This window comes from Lagenorhynchus albirostris, chromosome X (assembly GCF_949774975.1).
Source record: "Lagenorhynchus albirostris chromosome X, mLagAlb1.1, whole genome shotgun sequence".
NCBI classification, from domain to species: domain Eukaryota; kingdom Metazoa; phylum Chordata; class Mammalia; order Artiodactyla; family Delphinidae; genus Lagenorhynchus; species Lagenorhynchus albirostris.
Genome location: NC_083116.1, coordinates 105304614 through 105324089, shown reverse-complemented (window position 1 = coordinate 105324089; position 19476 = coordinate 105304614). Strand labels below are relative to the sequence as shown.

General features: G+C 42.1%; 1 pseudogene; it reads left to right on the top strand.

The window, feature by feature from the left end:
• The first annotated feature begins 3754 nt into the window (after positions 1–3754).
• Positions 3755–4522, top strand: LOC132513798 (tRNA 2'-phosphotransferase 1-like; annotated as a pseudogene).
• The last annotated feature ends 14954 nt before the right edge of the window (positions 4523–19476 follow it).

Genomic DNA, 19476 nt, shown 5'->3' with positions numbered 1-19476 from the left:
ATCTGTTATATGGGATCTGCCCAATCCATGACTTGTTGAATAAAGCCAATAAGATCTTTAAATTTTACTCAGTTGAATTTTGTTTTTTAACATGATTTATAATAAGGGATATATTTGGTCTTTGTCCCCATTCTTGGCACAGAGCTCTAAAACCCTTGGAATTTCTTAAGTGATAAGAGCTCTAAAAGTGACTTTAGTTATTCATAATAAGCCCCTTTCAACTACACCTGAGTTTATGCTAATAAGGTGACTTTTGGAAAGCCCCTAAGAATGGGGGCTGGTTGCCAAGGGAACCAACAACAACGATTAGAGGGTTGGAACTTTCAGTCCCATCCCCCAACCTGTGGGGAGGGGAGAAGGACTGGAGGTTGAATTACTCACCAATGGCCAATGATTTAATCAACCATGCCAACTTAATGAAGTCTCCATAAACCCCCAAAAGGACAGGGTTGGGAGAGCTTCGAGGTTGGTAAACACATGGAGCTTCTGGAAGGATGGCACGTCCTGAAAGCGTAAAGGAGCTCTGTGCTCTTTCCCCATCCCTTGCGCTAGGTGTCTCTCCCATCTGGCTGTTCCTGAGTTATATCATTCTATAGTACACAGGTAGTCTAGTAAATAAACTGTTTTCCTAAATTCTGTGAGCTATTCTAACAAAATTAATCAAACCTGAGGCCATGGGAACATCCAATTTATAGCCAGTTGTTCAGAAGCACAGGTGACAACCTGGACTTGTGATTGGCATCTGAAATGGAGAGGGATGGGACAGTCCTGTGGGATCTTGTGGGATCTAATGCTGTCTCCAGGTAGATAGTGTCATTGACTAGAACTTAGTCATATGACTACATCTAACTTCATATGCCCAGGAAGCAGGCTAGAATGGATTTTAGTATATGTAAAATCTTTTTGTACATTCTTATTTTACCTAACATTATATCAAACATTTTCCATGTTATTTTCATAGTCTTCATTACTGTGGAAGATTTTATTATTGTTGAAAATATTTGCTATCCCTTTCCTCTGGTGCCACCTCTGTGGAGCCAATTCCTGGTGGGCCTCCCCATAGGAGCGGCGTCTGCCCCATTGAAATCAGGCTTGGTCATGTGGAATTTAAGCAGAAATGATATATCCCACATTTGAGCATAAGCTGTAGGAGTTATTGTACTAGTCAATCCTTGCTCTTTATTCACTACTTTGAGATCAATATGGAGCTAGTCCTTCCAACTGGGTCCTGGGTTGAAGCAGAGCTACAGCTGAACTGCAAAGGGTAGGTAACTGAGTGAGAAATAAACCTGTGATAAATCACTGAGATTTGGGGATTATCTGCTACTGCAGCAAAATCTAGCAAAAGCTGACTGGTACAATAATTATAACAGCTGCATATTACTCCACCATGTTATGTACCCTGATTTTTTTAGTCCATTCTTCCAATATTGGCCATTTAAGTGGTTTCCAATTTTCCGATATTAAATATAATGCTGAAATGGACACGTGCAGTTTTTGTTGTTGTTGTTTCTGTTAAGTTATTCCCTTAGGATACATTTTTCAGCATAGAAAACTGGGACAACATGTATGATCATCATTACCGCTCTTATTCCCCAAAGGGGTATATTGTCTGTGTATTGAGTCAGGTTCCAGCAAAAACCATGAAAACCACTCTAGTAATTTTAACAGAGGGAAAATAAAACAGGAAATTGACTTCACAAGTAATGGAGAAGCTAAGAAATCAGTAGTGAAATAACCCAGAGATTGACAACAGCAGAAAAATTCTGCCACCCTTGGGGATGGAGGGACACCTGGATGAGGTGGTATTACCAGAGGGCAGAAACTAGGGCCATCTGAAGGGAACTAGAGCCATGACTGGGTCTGCCGGGTCAGAACTCTCCAGTAGTAACTGGGATCATCAAGGAAGGTTTGCTTTGGGAAAAGCTGGATCCATGAAAGAGGTGCTGTAAGAAACAGAAAAAGAGACAGAGAAAAATATCTCGGACTCTTCCATCTTCTTGCTTTCCAATCTTCTGCAAGTATTGTCCATTGGGAAAACCTACCCAGAGGCCAGAGAACAAAGGAACTTGGAAAATATAGTTTTCTATGACACAGAGGGCAAGAGAAGGGCAGCAAGGCATCTGAAAGCAAACTGGATAGTAATGGATGAGTAAACCACTTTACCAGTCTTTCCAGCATTGTACATTATCATCATTATAAATGTTGCTATTTTGGCATGAGAGGCAATATAGTTGAGAGTACTGACTCTGAAGTCAGACACCCTTGGAATTGAACCTGCTCAAAGCTCTTCCTGGTTATGTGACTTTGGGTGACTTGCTTAACTTCCTCAAGTCTCAGCTTCCCTTATATAAAATGTTGTGAAGAGACTTCCCTGGTGGTCCAGTGGTTAAGACTCTGTGCTTCCACTGCAAGGGGCATGGGTTCGATCCCTGGTTGGGGAACTAAGTTCCCACATGCCTCGCAGCGCGGCTGAAAAAAAAAATGTTGTGAAGACCAAATACATGAATATAAATACAAAACACTGAGCATAGTGTGTAGCATGAAATAGGTTGTATGGTCAGGCCACACAAGATGGCTGTTCTCTTGCTCTCTGTACGACCCCTGCCTGACCAGTGCTTGCTTCATCTCTACCATACACACACGACTGACCTTCCTACTATTGATACTTGCCCCAGATCCCAGGTAGTGATTATTCTTATCCTATCTTATCTTCTTTGGCGTGCCCCTCTACTGGTTTCCCTGTTAACTAATGATGAACTCACCTGACGTCAATTCCCCTATAACTGGTAATCGCCCTCCCTCTGGCCAGAACTTAGTTCCATGACCACATCTAAGTACAAGGGAGACTAGGAAGTGAAGTTTTTATTTTAGGTGGTCATGTACTCAGCTCAAAATTCTATTATGGTAATAGAAGAGGCAAACAGATATTGGGGGAAAACGACTGGCCTCTGCCATTCTGCTATTCTGGCCACGCAAACATCTATGTGTGCTCTTCTTCCCATACACAGAACATACCCATCACCAAGGGAAAGTTCCAAGTACAGTTCCATGACTACGGAAGGGGAGCAAAATTTGCCACCCCAAAATAAGATTATCTTGAGCTGGTTAAGTTCAAGAAGCAAAAGACAAGAGAAGCTCTGAAAACCAAGTAGAAGTCACCCTTTTGTAAGGGACATATACATTTATAAGGGGAAACTCCGTTTGTAGGGGTGTCTCCCTCTCTGTACCAGGGAGAGGAGAATGACTCTAAATATCCGGAAATCTTCATCAAGGGAGAAGGCAATGACGTAAATCTGTATACCAACCATACCCTTGTTTACTGTGCTTTGCCTGGTAACCTCCCCAAACTGACTGCCCCTGCTTCCCGCCCACCCCACTTTCCCCAGCCCCATCTTCCTTCGTCTTTAGCTGAAGGTGGTATTTAAGTGATGGTTCAGGTCATTTTGGGGGAGTTACTCAGTTTTCCTAGGTATCTCCCATGCATAAAGAGAAGTACACATGTTATTAAACTTCTATTTTTCTCCTGTTAACCTGTCTTTTATTACAGGTGTGTCTCAGCCAAGAATCCAGAAGGTTAGAGGGAAAATAATTTTTCCGCCCCTACACTGACTCTAATAATCATGGGAATTTGCCAGGCTTTTGGTCTCTTTGGCTTTCAGATTCCTGTAACACTTAATAATAGGCTTCTTTGTATTTGCTGTTCGTCAGTTACACATAGAAGTAACACGCTGCCGGACAGCAGGAGTCTATCTTGACTATGAACTTCTCTGGAGGAAAGAGGCAAGAAGCAGCAGGGCCCAGGGATAGACAGGCTCACAGACCCCAGGAACCAGACCAAGATGTGCAAGTACCCAAAACTTGGTCCTATGACCTGTCATGGAGCCCTGGAGCTGGGGCTTCCCGTGGGGGTCAAAGCCTTCCTGCCCCTGGGCACCCTCCTACAGCTGCCCCAGTCCCACAGCTTCTCAGCTGAAGATGCGCAGCAAGTGGTGAACACCATGGGGAAGCAGTGGTTCACACTGCAGCCAGGGGACCCCGGCATTGGCTCTCATCCAAGCCAATCTTGGTCACTTCCTGCAAGTACCTGAGATGGATCTGATGCCCTTGGCAACCTGACAGGCCCTGCCCCTGATGCTTATTTATGGCACATTCTGGCAGCACTGGCCATCCATCCCGTTCAAAGGCATGTCCTGCTGGGGAAGGATGCACATCCACCTGGCCTCAGGACTGCCTGGGGACTGTGCACAGTGTCATCAGTGGCATGTGGCCAAATTGTGAAGTGGCCTTGTTCATCAATGGGCCCCTGGCCCTGGCAGATGAAATACCCTTCTTCCTCTCCATCAGTGGGGTGATCCTGATTCCAGGGAATGCTGATGGCTTCCTGCTTCCCAAGTATTTCGAGAAGGCCGTGCAACTACGGCCCACCCAAAAGTCCCTCTCCTTGGCTGGTAATGAGTAGACAGAATGTCAGAGTGGCCCCAAGCACCGCTCCAGAGGGTAAAGGATGATCCAACAATAAAATATTCATTAAATAAGAAATGTAAATAGACAATCAAAAAAAGAAACTCAGGATTGAAAAAAAAGAAGTAACCACAGCCCAAGATCTCTTCCAGGCAAATTCTCTTACTGTTTCACTGTTCTCTGTGCTGACTCATCTTCCTCTCATTCAACTTGATGACTGCTTCCTTAAGCTCTTCTTCTTCTTTTTTTTTTTTTACATTTTTTTGGAGTATAATAGCTTTACAATGGTGTGTTAGTTTCTGCTTTATAACAAAGTGAATCAGTTATAAATATACATATATCCCCATATCTCTTCCTTCTTGCATCTCCCTCCAATCCTTCCTATCCCACCCCTCTAGGTGGACACAAAGCACCAAGCTGATCTTCCTGTGCTATGCGGCTGCTTCCCACTAGCTATCTATTTTACATTTGGTAGTGTATATATGTCCATGCCACTCTCTCACTTTGTCACACCTTACCCTTCCCCCTCCCCATATCCTCAAGTCCATTCTCTAGTAGGCCTGTGTCTTTATTCCCATCTTACCCCTAGGTTCTCCATGACATTTTTTTCCCTAAAATTCCATATATATGTGTTAGCATATGGTATTTGTCTTTCTCTTTCTGACATACTTCACTCTTTATGACAGACTCTAGGTTCATCCACCTCATTACAAATAGCTCAATTTCGTTTCTTTTTATGGCTGAGTAATATTCCATTGTATATATGTGCCACATCTTCTTTATCCGATGATGGACACTTAGGTTGTTTCCATCTCCTGGGTATTGTAAATAGAGCTGCAATGAACATTTTGGTACATGACTCTTTTTGAATTATGGTTTTCTCAGGGTATATGCCCAGTAGTGGGATTGCTGGGTCACGTGGTAGTTCTATTTGCAGTTTTTTAAGGAACCTCCATACTGTTCTCCATAGTGGCTGTACCAATTCACATTCCCACCAGCAGTGCAAGAGGGTTCCCTTTTCTCCACACCCTCTCCAGCATTTATTGTTTCTAGATTTTTTGATGATGGCCATTCTGACTGGTGGGAGATGATATCTCATTGTAGTTTTGATTTACATTTCTCTAATGATTAATGATGTTGAGCATTCTTTCATGTGTTTGTTGGCAGTCTGTATATCTTCTTTGGAAAAATGTCTATTTAGGTCTTCTGCCCATTTTTGGATTGGGTTGTTTGTTTTTTTTGTTATTGAGCTGCATGAGCTGCTTGTAAATTTTGGAGATTGCTCCTTTGTCAGTTGCTTCATTTGCAAATACTTTCTCCCATTCTGAGGGTTGTCTTTTGGTCTTGTTTATGGTTTCCTTTGCTGTGCAAAAGCTTTGAAGTTTCATTAGGTCCCATTTGTTTATTTTTGTTTTTATTTCCTTTTCTCTAGGAGGTGGGTCATAAAGGATCTTGCTGTGATTTATGTCACAGAGTGTTCTGCCTATGTTTTCCTCTAAGAGTTTGATAGTATATGGCCTTACAATTAGGTCTTTAATCCATTTTGAGCTTATTTTTGTGTATGGTGTTAGGGAGTGATCTACTCTCATACTTTTACATGTACCTGTCCAGTTTTCTCAGCACCACTTAGTGAAGAGGCTGTCCTTTCTCCACTGTACATTCCTGCCTCCTTTATCAAAGATAAGGTGACCATATGTGCGTGGGTTTATCTCTGGGCTTTCTATCCCGTTTCATTGATCTATATTTCTGTTTTTGTGCCAGTACCATACTGTCTTCATTACTGTAGCTTTGTAGTATAGTCTGAAGTCAGGGAGCCTGATTCCTCCAGTTCCATTTTTCGTTCTCAAGATTGCTTTGGCTATTTGGAGTCTTTTGTGTTTCCATACAAATTGTGAAATTTTTTGTTCTAGTTCTGTGAAAAATGCCAGTGGTAGTTTGATAGGGATTGCATTGAATCAGTAGATTGCTTTAGGTAGTAGAGTCATTTTCACAATGTTGATTCTTCCAATCCAAGAACATGGTATATCTCTCCATCTATTTGTATCATCTTTAATTTCTTTCATCAGTGTCTTCTAATTTTCTGCATACAGGTCTTTTGTCTCCTTAGGTAGGTTTATTCCTAAATATTTTATTCTTTTTGTTGCAATGGTAAATGGGAGTGTTTTCTTGATTTCACTTTCAGATTTTTCATCATTAATGTATAGGATTGCCAGAGATTTCTGTGCATTAATTTTGTATCCTGCTACTTTACCAAATTCATTGATTACCTCTAGTAGTTATCTGGTAGCATCTTTAGGATTCTCTATGTATAGTATCATGTCATCTGCAAACAGCGACATCTTTACTTCTTCTTTTCTGATGTGGATTCCTTTTATTTCCTTTTCTTCTCTGATTGCTGTGGCTAAAACTTCCAAAACTATGTTGAATAAGAGTGGTGAGAGTGGGCAACCTTGTCTTGTTCCTGATCTTAGTGGAAATGCTTTCAGTTTTTCACCATTGAGGACGATGTTGGCTGTGGGTTTCTCATATATGGCCTTTATTATGTTGAGGAAAGTTCCCTCCATGCCTACTTTCTGCAGGGTTTTTATCATAAATGGGTGTTGAATTTTGTCGAAAGCTTTCTCTGCATCTATTGAGATGATCATATGGTTTTTCTCCTTCAATTTGTTAATATGGTGTATCATGTTGATTGATTTGCGCATATTGAAGAATCCTTGCATTCCTGGAATAAACCCCACTTGATCATGGTGTATGATCCTTTTAATGTGCTATTGGATTCTGTTTGCTAGTATTTTGTTGAGGATTTTTGCATCTATGTTCATCAGTGATATTGGCCTGTAGTTTTCTTTCTTTGTGACATCCTTGTCTGGTTTTGGTATCAGGGTGATGGTGGCCTCGTAGAATGAGTTGGCGAGTGTTCCTCCCTCTGCTATCTTTTGCAAGAGTTTGAGAAGGATAGGTGTTAGCTCTTCTCTAAATGTTTGATAGAATTCGCCTGTGAAGCCCTCTGGTCCTGGGCTTTTGTTTGTTGGAAGATTTTTAATCACAGTTTCAAAATCAGTGCTTGTGATTGGTCTGTTCATATTTTCTATTTCTTCCTGATTCAGTCTTGGCAGGTTGTGCATTTCTAAGAATTTGTCCATTTCTTCCAGCTTGTCCATTTTATTGGCATAGAGTTGCTTGTAGTAATCTCTCATGATCTTTTGTATTTCTGCAGTATCAGTTGTTACTTCTCCTTTTTCATTTCTAATTCTATTGATTTGAGTCTTCTCCCTATTTTTCTTGATGAGTCTGGCTAAAGGTTTATCAATTTTGTTTATCTTCATAAAGAACCAGCTTTTAGTTTTATTGATCTTTGCTATTGTTTCCTTCATTTCTTTTTCATTTATTTCTGATCTGATCTTTATGATTTCTTTCCTTTTGCTAACTTTGGGGGTTTTTTGTTCTTCTTTCTCTAATTGCTTTAGGTGCAAGGTTAGGTTGTTTATTCGATATGTTTCCTGTTTCTTAAGGTAGGATTGTACTGCTATAAACTTCCCTCTTAGAACTGCTTTTGCTGCATCCCATAGGTTTTGGATCGTCGTGTCTCCATTGTCATTTGTTTCTTTTCTAGGTATTTTTTGATTTCCTCTTTGATTTCTTCAGTGATCACTTCGTTATTAAGTAGTGTATTGTTTAGCCTCCATGTGTTTGTATTTTTTACAGATCTTTTCCTGTAATTGATATCTAGTCTCATGGCGTTGTGGTCGGAAAAGATACTTGATACAATTTCAATTTTCTTAAATTTACCAAGGCTTGATTTGTGACCCAAGATATGATCTATCCTGGAGAATGTTCCATGAGCACTTGAGAAAAATGTGTATTCTGTAGTTTTTGGATGGAATGTCCTATAAATATCAATTAAGTCCATCTCGTTTAATGTATCATTTAAAGCTTGTGTTTCCTTATTTATTTTCATTTTGGATGATTGTCCATTGGTGAACGTGGGGTGTTAAAGTCCCCTACCATGAATGTGTTACTGTCGATTTCCTCTTTTATGGCTGTTAGTATTTGCCTTATGTATTGAGGTGCTCCTATGTTGGGTGCATAAATAGTTACAATTGTTATATCTTCTTCTTGGATCAATCCCTTGATCATTATGTAGTGTCCTTCTTTGTCTCTTGTAATAGTCGTTACTTTGAAGTCTATTTTTTCTGATATGAGAATTGCTACTCCAGCTTTTTTTGGTTTCCATTTGCATGGAATATCTTTTTCCATCCCCTCACTTTCGGTCTGTATGTGTCTCTAGGTGTGAAGTGGGTCTCTTGTAGACAGCATATTCATGGGTCTTGTTTTTGTATCCATTTAGCCAGTCTGTGTCTTTTGGTAGGAACATTTAATCCATTTCCATTTAAGGTAATTATTGATATGTATGTTCCTATTCCCATTTTCTTAATTGTTTTGGGTTTGTTATTGTAGGTCTTTTCCTTCTCTTGTGTTTCTTGCCTAGAGACGATCCTTTAGCATTTGTTGTAAAGCTGGTTTGGTGGTGCTGAACTCTCTCAGCTTTTGCTTGTCTGTAAAGGTTTTAATTTCTCCATCAAATCTGAATGAGATCCTTGCTGGGTAGAGTAATCTTGGTTGAGGGTTTTTCTCCTTCATCACTTTAAATATGTCCTGCCAGTCCCTTCTGGCTTGCAGAGTTTCTGCTAAAAGATCAGCTGTTAACCTTATGGGGATTCCCTTGTGTGTTATTTGCTGTTTTTCCCTTGCTGCTTTTAGTATGTTTTCTTTGTATTTAATTTTTGACAGTTTGATTAATATGTGTCTTGGCGTGTTTCTCCTTGTATTTATCCTGTATGGGACTCTCTGTGTTTCCTGGACTTGATTAACTATTTCCCTTCCCATATTAGGGAAGTTTTCAACTATAATCTCTTCAAATATTTTCTCAGTCCCTTTCTTTTTCTCTTCTTCTTCTAGAACCCCTATAATTCGAATGTTGGTGCATTTAATGTTGTCCCAGGGTCTCTGAGACTGTCCTCAGTTCTTTTCATTCTTTTTTCTTTCTTCTGCTCTGCAGTAGTTATTTCCACTATTCTATCTTCCAGGTCACTTATCCGTTCTTCTGCCTCAGTTATTCTGCTATTGATCCCTTCTTGAGTATTTTTAATTTCATTTATTGTGTTGTTCATCGTTGCTTGTTTCATCTTTAGTTCTTCTAGGTCCTTGTTAAATGTTTCTTGCATTTTGTCTATTCTATTTCCAAGATTTTGGATCATCTTTACTATCATTATTCTGAATTCTTTTTCAGGTAGACTGCCTATTTCCTCTTCATTTGTTAGGTCTGGTGGGTTTTTATCTTGCTCCTTCATCTGCTGTGTGTTTTTCTGTCTTCTCATTTTGCTTATCTTACTGTGTTTGGGGTCTCCTTTTCGCAGGCTGCAGGTTCGTAGTTCCCGTTGTTTTTGGTGTCTGTCCCCAGTGACTGAAGTTGGTTCAGTGGGTTGTGTAGGCTTCCTGGTGGAGGGGAGTAGTGCCTGTGTTCTGGTGGATGAGGCTGGATCTTGTCTTTCTGTTGGGCAGGTCCACATCTGGTGGTGTGTTTTGGGGTGTCTGTGGACTTATTATGATTTTAGGCAGCCTCTCTGCTAATGGGTGGGGTTGTGTTCCTGTCTTGCTAGTTGTTTGGCATAGGGTGTCCAGCACTGTAGCTTGCTGGTTGTTGAGTGAAGCTGGGTGTTGGCGTTGAGATGGAGATCTCTGGGAGATTTTCACCGTTTGATATTACATGGAGCTGGGAGGTCTCTTGTGGACCAGTGTCCTGAAGTTTGCTCTCCCATCTCAGAGGCACAGCACTGACGCCTGGCTGCAGGACCAAGAGCCTTTCATCCACACGGGTCAGAATAAAAGGAAGAAAAAGTAGAAAGAAAGAAAGAAAGAGGATAAAAGAAAATAAAATAAAGTAAGGTAAAATAAAATAAAGTTATTAAAATAAAAAAATAATTATTAAGAAAAATTTTTTTTAAATAGTAAAAAACAAAACAAAAAAAATGCAAGGATAGAACCCTAGGACAAATGGTGAAAGCAAAGCTATACAGACAAAATCTCACACAGAAGCATACAGATACACACTCACAAAAAGAGGAAAAGGGGAAAAAATAATAAATCTTGCTCTCAAAGTCCACCTCCTCAATTTGGGATGATTTGTTGTCTCTTCAGGTATTCCACAGATGCAGGGTACATCAAGTTGATTGTGGAGATTTAAACCGCAGCTCCTGAGGCTGTTGGGAGAGATTTCCCTTTCTCTTCTTTGTTCTCACAGCTCCTGGGGTTCAGCTTTGGATTTGGCCCCGCCTCTGCGTTTAGGTCGCCAGAGGGCGTCTGTTCTTCGCTCAGACAGGACGGGGTTAAAGGAGCAGCTGATTCGGGGGCTCTGGCTCACTCAGGCCGGGGGCGGAGGGAGGGGCTCTGAGGGCGGGGCGAGCCTGCTGCGGCAGAGGTCAGCGTGACGTTGCACCAGCCTGAGGTGCTCTGTGAGTTCTCCCGAGGAAGTTGTCCCTGGATCCCGGGACCCTGGCAGTGGTGGGCTGCACAGGCTCCGGGAGGGGAGGTGTGGAGAGTGAGCTGTGCTCACACACAGGCTTCTTGGTGGCGGCAGCAGCAGCCTTAGCGTCTTATGCCCGTCTCTGGGGTCCGCGCTTTAATCGCGGCTCGCGCCTGTCTCTGGAGCTCCTTTAAGCAGCGCTCTTAATCCCCTCTCCTCGCGCACCAGGAAACCAAGAGGGAAGAAAAAGTCTCTTGCCTCTTCGGCAGCTCCAGACCTTTCACGGACTCCCTCCCGGCTAGCTGTGGCGCACTAACCCCTTCAGGCTGTGTTCACGCAGCCAACCCCAGTCCTCTCCCTGCCCTGCGACCGAAGCCCGAGCCTCAGCTCGCAGCCCCGCCCGCCCCGGCAGGTAAGCAGACAAGCCTCTCGGGCTGGTGAGTGCTGGTTGGCACCGATCCTTTGTGTGGGAATCTCTCCGCTTTGCCTTCCGCACCCCTGTGGCTGCGCTCTCCTCCGCGGCTCCAAAGCTCCCCGCCCCCCTCTGCCACCCGCAGTCTCTGCCCGCGAAGGGGCTTCTAGTGTGTGGAAAGCTTTCCTCCTTCACAGCTCCCTCCCACTGGTGCAGGTCCCGGTCCCTATTCTTTTGTTTCTGTTTATCCTTTTTTCTTTTGCCCTACCCAGGTACGTGGGGAGTTTCTTGCCTTTTGGGAGGTCTGAGGTCTTCTGCCAGCGTTCAGTAGTTGTTCTGTAGGAGTTGTTCCACGTGTAGATGTATTTCTGATGTATCTGTGGGGAGGAAGGTCATCTCCCCGTCTTACTCTTCCGCCATCTTCCCCCTCTCCTCTCCCGTATACTTTAAATCATCTCTATATTACTTATGATACCTAATACAATGTAAATGCTATGTAAATAGTTATAAATACTATGTAAATGCTACATAAATATTTGCCAGCAGGGTAAATTCAAATTTTGGTTTTTGGAACTTTCTGGATTTTTTATTTTCCTGAATATTTTCTATCCTAGGTTGGTTGAATCCACGGATGCAGAGCCTGCAGGTACGGAGAGTAGAGGTATGCTCTTACCTCTGCTCCAGCTCTCATTTACCTGTCAAGAAGGAAGGTCCTTGGGGAGCCGTAGTATTATCTCTTGCCAAGTCTTCCTTTTTGGCCCTTTAAACTGCTTCACTGTGGAGTTGCAGAAAGCAGTTGGCTTTTTCAATTGTGCGGAGCTCTGGAATCAGAGGCCACAGGCCAAGAATGGCTCTTGACATAGCTATGTTCTCTTCCATTTTTGGTTGCTGTCTGGCTAGCTCTGACTGGGGTCCATCCCTCTGTAGGATGTTGCTAAAAGTAGGAAGAAGCAGCAGACACTGCTAAACTTGTAAATCTTTCTTGTTTACCCCACTGCTATTGCTTCTGCTGCCTGTGAGCTGCTTTCCAGGATCTTGTCGACCTGTGTGAATGCTGTGCCTAGCTAAGATTCTATTTCCTCAGAAGAAAGAGAAAATGGATGCTGGGGGGAGAACTTGCACTTTCTGCCGCAAATGCCTATTGATTCAGACAGATTCTTAATTTCACTCCAGAAAGTGAGTCAGCAACTTGTAGAAGGCACGGGGGCAGTGAATAGAAAACTGGGACCCTCAGACTGCCATATCATACAGTAGCAAAGGACTCACTTTCAAAAAGGAGATAGCCAGCTCCTCCCACAAGAAAAAAAAATGCCGCTTTTGCTAGTTTTGATATGATTGGTATAAACTTTTGCTAGTTTTGATATGATTGGTATAAATGCTCAAAGAATGTCTCATAACTAGCGGTGAAGCTGACTTTCTGGGCCCTGTCAAAACTTGATTTTGAAAGTCGAGTAAAACAGCTACACAGTGACTTTAATAACTGTAAACATGAGAAAACTCATGCACTATTACAACTTTTTTAATATGCTTGTCAGACTGCTGACATTACTTCCCAAATTCTTTTATTCTCTTTCAGATATAGTTAATGCGAATTTGGAGCTTGTAATATATTCCAAATACCTGATCATGTTTCCTCCCTTCTTATATTATAAAATAAACCTTTAAAGAGAATGAAAAATTAATGATTGTCACCAAGAGATTTTTCTTTCTTTTCTCAGCATGTTCATTTTATTATATGTTATTTTCCTGATGTTCATTTCGTGTGATAAATCTACCCCATATTCCTTTATCTCTAGCACTAAAGATACCTTCATTAATTTGCACTGTCTAAATACAAATTGAATACCAATTTTATTTGAGAATGGAGACAATGACCATTCTCAATGGAAGTTTTGGAACAAAGTCAACAGATTTTAAGAAATTTGTATTATAGTTATTTATACTGGTATGTAATATAAGGGTGTATTTGGTCTATTTTGTTCACTGCTCTATACCTGGTACCTAGCACAGTATTTGGTGGACACTCAATAAATATTTATTTGGTTAATGAATTAATGTATTTTTCTTTTTAATAATCATAAGATATACTGGAAAATATTTAACCAAAGTAGTTGCAAGAGAGTTGAATCTTTTCTAGTCTAACAAGGAGAAGGCATGGTGGGATTATATAATTCAGATTATTAAAATTCATGAAAGCAATCACACTGGGTAAAAAGACATTTAACCTCAGTTTAATGTCTCTGAATATTCAACCAAGAGAGAGGAGTAAGGGCACAAACTGTGGGAACACAGTTATGTGATACAGTGTCTCAGATATGTATCTCTGGTGGGAGATAATGGCTGAGAAGACACCGGTCCAAATGATTGGCAACATTAATATGGAAATATACATATTCACCCGTTCTTCATATAGTCTCCTGGTCTCACAACAAATTTGAGAAGTGGTTTCTATTACTGTTCTATTACAAATGTGGAAAATGAGCTTCACAGAGGTGAATAACTTGTCCAAAGTCCCACAGGTGATGATTGGTAGAGCCAAGGTCAGAAGGTCTTTGACAATCAAGTTCACATTGGATAAAAAGTCACGCTTTCGTTCCACTGGCATTCGGCTACTCTGTGGTTCTCTCTCTGCCCCTCATACCCTTCGGCAGCATATCTCCCTTTCTTCTTGTTAAGGATATTGTCCTAACGTTGTAATGTCATTATGTGCTCTGAGTTAATAAATGGCTTCTTTTCTCTTTTAGTGTCCAAAGTGATACATTATTTACTGAGTCTTCAAGAAGGAAGTAATGATGACTGGAGCCGAAGTCCCAGAATTCTCCACAAGCAACCTGCCATGCTACAGATTTCTAGGAAAGCTGGTTAGTAGGAACCCTCTATTAGAGACTGCAGGTTTGTCTCCCCCTTCACCTCTGTTATTATTTTCGCTCTCAAATTTACTCTGATATTAATATAACCACTGCAGCTTTATTTTGATTAGTGTTAGTATGGTATGTATTTCCCCATGCTTATACTTTTAACCTGTTTGCATCCTTAAATTCAAAGTGGGTTTTTGGTGGCAGCGTATTTGGATCTTGCTTTTTCATCCAACCTGATGATCTCAAAAATTGTTAGAAGTTCTCTACATATTTATTTTTTATTTCAAGCTTTTAAAAATTCTTTATTGTGATCGTGTGCACAAGTCTATATTTTATAAATAAAGGTGTGTATATATATATTGGAGAGTGTGATCAAAAATCTTTTTACTGATGGGCTAAACAATCAAAAATTCATGGAGACCAAGGCTTTAAGGGCAATGTGAACAATTGACCAATCCTCATTTCAGGTGAACAGAAATAGAACTGGAGGGTGAGACGGGGTCTAGACACCACACAACTCTAATTGAATGGCACCCTTCGGATCGTGTCTGTGAATGACGCTCCCTGGAATTGTGTTGAGCTATGGCTTTTGCCAGAGGATCCATTTGGAGGGAAGAATTAGAGTCACACATGAAAAAGGCTGTGAGGGGTCTGTTCCCAAGTGGACACAGGCCAAGCAAACTGTCCCAATTCACATTATTGTCCACGTAGAGGAGGAAAACTAATTTTCCCTCTTCCCTTCCAGGTTATTGGCTGAGAACGCCCCTGTAATAAAATAGAGATTAACAGGAGAAACACAAACAGAAGTTTAATAACGTGGATACCTCCTGTATGCATTGGAGAGACCCAGGAAAACTAAATGACTCCCTGAAATAGCCCAAGTCCCCACCTTAAATACCATCTCCAGCTAAAGACGAGGATGTTGGAGGGATGGGAGGGCAGCCAGTTCTGAGAGACTATCAAGAGAAGCACAGTAAACAAGGGTAAGGTTGTTATGCAAATTTAAACCTCTGCCTTCTCCATGGATGACAGGTTCTAGAGACTCCTCTTCCTGACCCAGAGAGAAAGACACCCTTACAAATGAGATTTCCCTTATAAATGTAGATGTTTCTTACAAAAGGGCAGCTTCTAGTCTATTTTCAGAGATTCTCCTCTGGCTGAAGTCTCTCAAAAATAATCAGCTCAGCAATTTGCAGACCCCTTCACTAAGGATGAGGATTCCATTCACCTGCGCTCCTAAGCGCACAAATGGCATCTCTATCCTTAAGGGCTCCCAGGCGAGTCCTGGTCTGCAGCTGCAGGTAATAAAGAAGAGGTGGGGCCTGGCACCTCGCTAAGGATCAGTTTTCTTGTGAGGGGATGGGGACTTCCCAAGGTTCTGAGCTGGGAAAGACGCATTCGGACTTGCCTTTAAAACCACCTGGTGGAGGGCTTCCCTGGTGGCGCAGTGGTCGAGAGTCCGCCTGCCGATGCAGGGGACGCGGGTTCGTGCCCCGGTCCGGGAAGATCCCACATGCCGCGGAGCGGCTGGGCCCGTGAGCCATGGCCGCTGAGCCTGCGCATCCGGAGCCTGTGCTCTGCAATGGGAGAGGCCACAACAGTGAGAGGCCCGCGTACTACAAAAAAAACAAACCACCTGGTGGAGAAGAGACAGGCAGGAAGGAGATGCCTCAGGAGGTGACTGCGACCACCCAGCCATGGGCCAGTTCGGACTGGTTGGTGGAGCTGTGGTGGTGAGAACTGGTTGGATCCAGGTATGTTCTCACCAGGGAGTCTTACTCACCAGCCACTGTGTAAGTCAGACGGTGAGAGATAAAGGACTCGAACCTAGGATTTGCCTGAGCAGCTACAAGCCTGTTTTTCCCTTTGAGATAAAGGGCACAGGACAGGGAGGTGGGCAGGTGGGGGCAGTAATGTAGTTGTGGATGTCTTCAGTTTGAAATCTAAGTCAGAATAGCCAGGTGAGAATGAGAACTGAGACCATTAATCTAGAAAGTTAATCTTTACACGATTCCTTAGAAGAAATTAGGCACATACCAACTCTTACCTCTGCTGATAGTCGTGTTTTCACCCCTGAATAAAGGAAGTTTATGAAATGAGAAAAAAATAATAATCAGCCCCCAAAATAATCAATATGCCAAAGAGTCATATTTTGGGGTGGCAAATTCTGTTCCCCTTCACCCATGAATCCAGAAAGATTGTCCAGGAAATTCCCTGGTACTCCAGTGGTTAGGGCTCTGAGCTTCCACTGCAGAGGGCACGGGTTCAATCCCTGGTTGGGGATCTCACATGCCCTGTGGCCAAAGAAAACCCAGAAAGATTGTCCAGTGGAGGGAGATGTTTATGCCGGGCAATATACTAGAAGGGACTAGACAGAAAAGATCCATAAACCCACATGGGGTCCCTTCGAGGTCTGTGGCTGAATGCTAAGTTGTGTACAAGCGGGATTTAAATACATAGTATGGCAAAAGTTTAAAGTATAACCTCTGAAAAGGAGATAGTCTAGAAAGGCTAAAGCTTACAAAACATGCTCTCCAAATCGTTTACTTGGTTAAAAAGGTACATTCTGCTGAAGAATATTGGTAATCACCTATTTTAAAATGGTACTTTTAAAGACTAAATGTGTATGTAGACTCGCTAAAGATTACCTCACTCAGTATCAGCCTTCTTGAATTTATTTTCTGAACTTCCAAAAGCAGTCTAAAGCCTGGTATTTTGCAAGTTGTGGATTAAAGGTATGAATTTCTTTCAGCCCTTGTAAGGAAGCACTTTTGAATTCATTTCCCTGACATGAGATTGCTCTCCCCAAAGCAATTTTGGAGGGAACATTAAGTGCTATAGAACTGGAGAAACGTGCCCCAGAAAATGTTTTTAATCAGGGCTGTGTGGGAGCCTATTTAATCACTGGGCAATGGAAGACGTTAAAGGAACAACACTTCGTTTAAGGGACTTATTGACTGAGAAGTTCATTTAAACTGGGTCCTCTCTTTTCTGGCTTCTCATTTTGGAAATATTTGGCCAAGACAGAAGTCAATATTTCTGGTAGCTATTCTGCAGCCTACCCTGACCACCCACCGCCCAGCATCTTTATCCTTTGAACTATAAATGCAAATTCACATGTTTTGGTTTTTGTCTTTGAAAATTATAGTTGTCTCTGACAATTCCCTTTGCATTTGAGAAAAGCCAGAGTGGTGCTGTGTATTTTCAGTCATATTCTCTCTGGTATCAAATGTCACAGCTGCATTGCATGAAGGTTTATTTGTATTATAATAGCATTTCCTGTAGATCTCAAGGGACCTCTATCTGTAAAATCACTTGTCTACAGGAACTTCAGAGAGAATAACTTGACCTTTCTAAAAGTAAACTTTCCAACTGAATAAATCCCTCTGGATCTAGGTTCAGATGGTTCTTTGTGTGTGTGTGCGCGTGTGTGACCTGAGCTTTTAGGTTAACGTAGAATCTGGCTTTTATTTATTTATTTATTATTTTTGGCTGTGTTGGGTCTTTATTGCTGCGTGTGGGCTTTCTCTAGGTGCAGCGAGCGGGGGCTACTCTTTGTTGTGGTGCGTGGGCTTCTCACTGCGGTGGCTTCTCTTGTTGAGGAGCACAAGCTCTAGGTACATGGGCTTCAACAGTTGTGGCTCGTGGGCTCTAGAGCGCAGGCTCGGTAGTTGTGGTGTATGGGCTTAGTTGCTCCGTGGCATGTGGGATCTTCCCAGACCAGGGCTCGAACCTGTGTCCCCTGCATTGGCAGGTGGATTCTTAACCACTGCGCCACAAGGGAAGTCCTAGATTCTGACTTTTAAAGTGATATTGTGTGCCTTTAATTGCCCAAACAGAGAGAACTTTTGTTAATTATGGGGATGAATAAGCTCTAAGTATTGTGCTGGGATAATTTCTTGAGAGCATAATGTATGTTCTTCCTTCCCCCATTCCAGAAAGTTAGTCAATTCTTTTTATGCCCCTTCTCAAATTTATATTTGTAGACTGAAACAGGGTGACCAACTCTCCCAGTTGGTCCAGGACTTGGGGAGGGGGAGTTCCTGGCATGTGGAACTTTCAGTACAAAAACTGGGAAAGTCCCAGGCAAGCTGGGACAAGTTGGTCACCCTAGGCAGAAGTCAGTACAAGATACCTCCCATCCTGGAATTTTTTCTAAACCCTGAGTTCACTGAAGAGAAGTGGCCCTAAGGGCAAAGGGAGAGCAGGATACCATATTAATGTAAACTTTTAATTGAAATATAACATATATAATGCACAAATCATAAGTGTGTAGCTGTACAAAATTTCACCAAGTGAACACACATATGTAACTAGTGTCCAGATCAAGGAAGAGAATATTTCTAGGGTCCCAGAAGCCCTCTTGTGCATTCTTTCAGTCACTACCCTTTGAATAACCACCAAAAATAAATTTCCCTCTATCCTTCTGAGCTCTTGGCTAAGACTCCCATAATAAAAGACAGATTAACAGGAGAAAAAAACCAGTTTAATATATATTCCTTCTGTGTACATGGGAGATACCCAGGGAAACTGAGTAAAGCTCTGTAAAATGGCCCAAGACACCACCTTAAATACCATCTTCAAGAGGGGTAAGGAGACCAGTTATGGAAGGTTACCAGAAAAACACAGATTGTTAGCAAGTTTAAGTCCATGCCTTTCTCCACGATGAGAGTTCCTTGTGATTTAGAGTCATCCTCTTTTTCCTGGTACAGAGAGAAAGACACCCTTAAAAATGGAGATTAACTTTAGAAATGTAAATTTCCCTCACAAAAGAGTAAATTCTGGGCTTCCCTGGTGGCGCAGTGGTTGAGAGTCCGCCTGCCGATGCAGGGGACACGGGTTCGTGCCCTGGTCTGGGAAGATCCCACATGCCGTGGAGGGGCTGGGCCCGTGAGCCATGGCCGCTGAGCCCGCGCGTCCGGAGCCTGTGCTCCACAAGGGGAGAGGCCACAGCAGTGAGAGGCCCGCATACCGCAAAACAAAAAACAAAAATAAAGAGAATAAATTCTACTCTGATTTTAGAGCTTCTCCTGTGTCTACTTTTTCTCAGAAATATGCCACCTCAAAATAATCCTTATGCCAAAGAGGCATAATTGGAGGTGGTATATTCTGCTATCCTTCAACTAGTATCCTTCCTTAAGTACTTTAGATCAGTTTTACCTGGTTTTAAAATTTATATAAATGAAACCATACAGTTTGTACTTGTTGGGGAGGAAGAA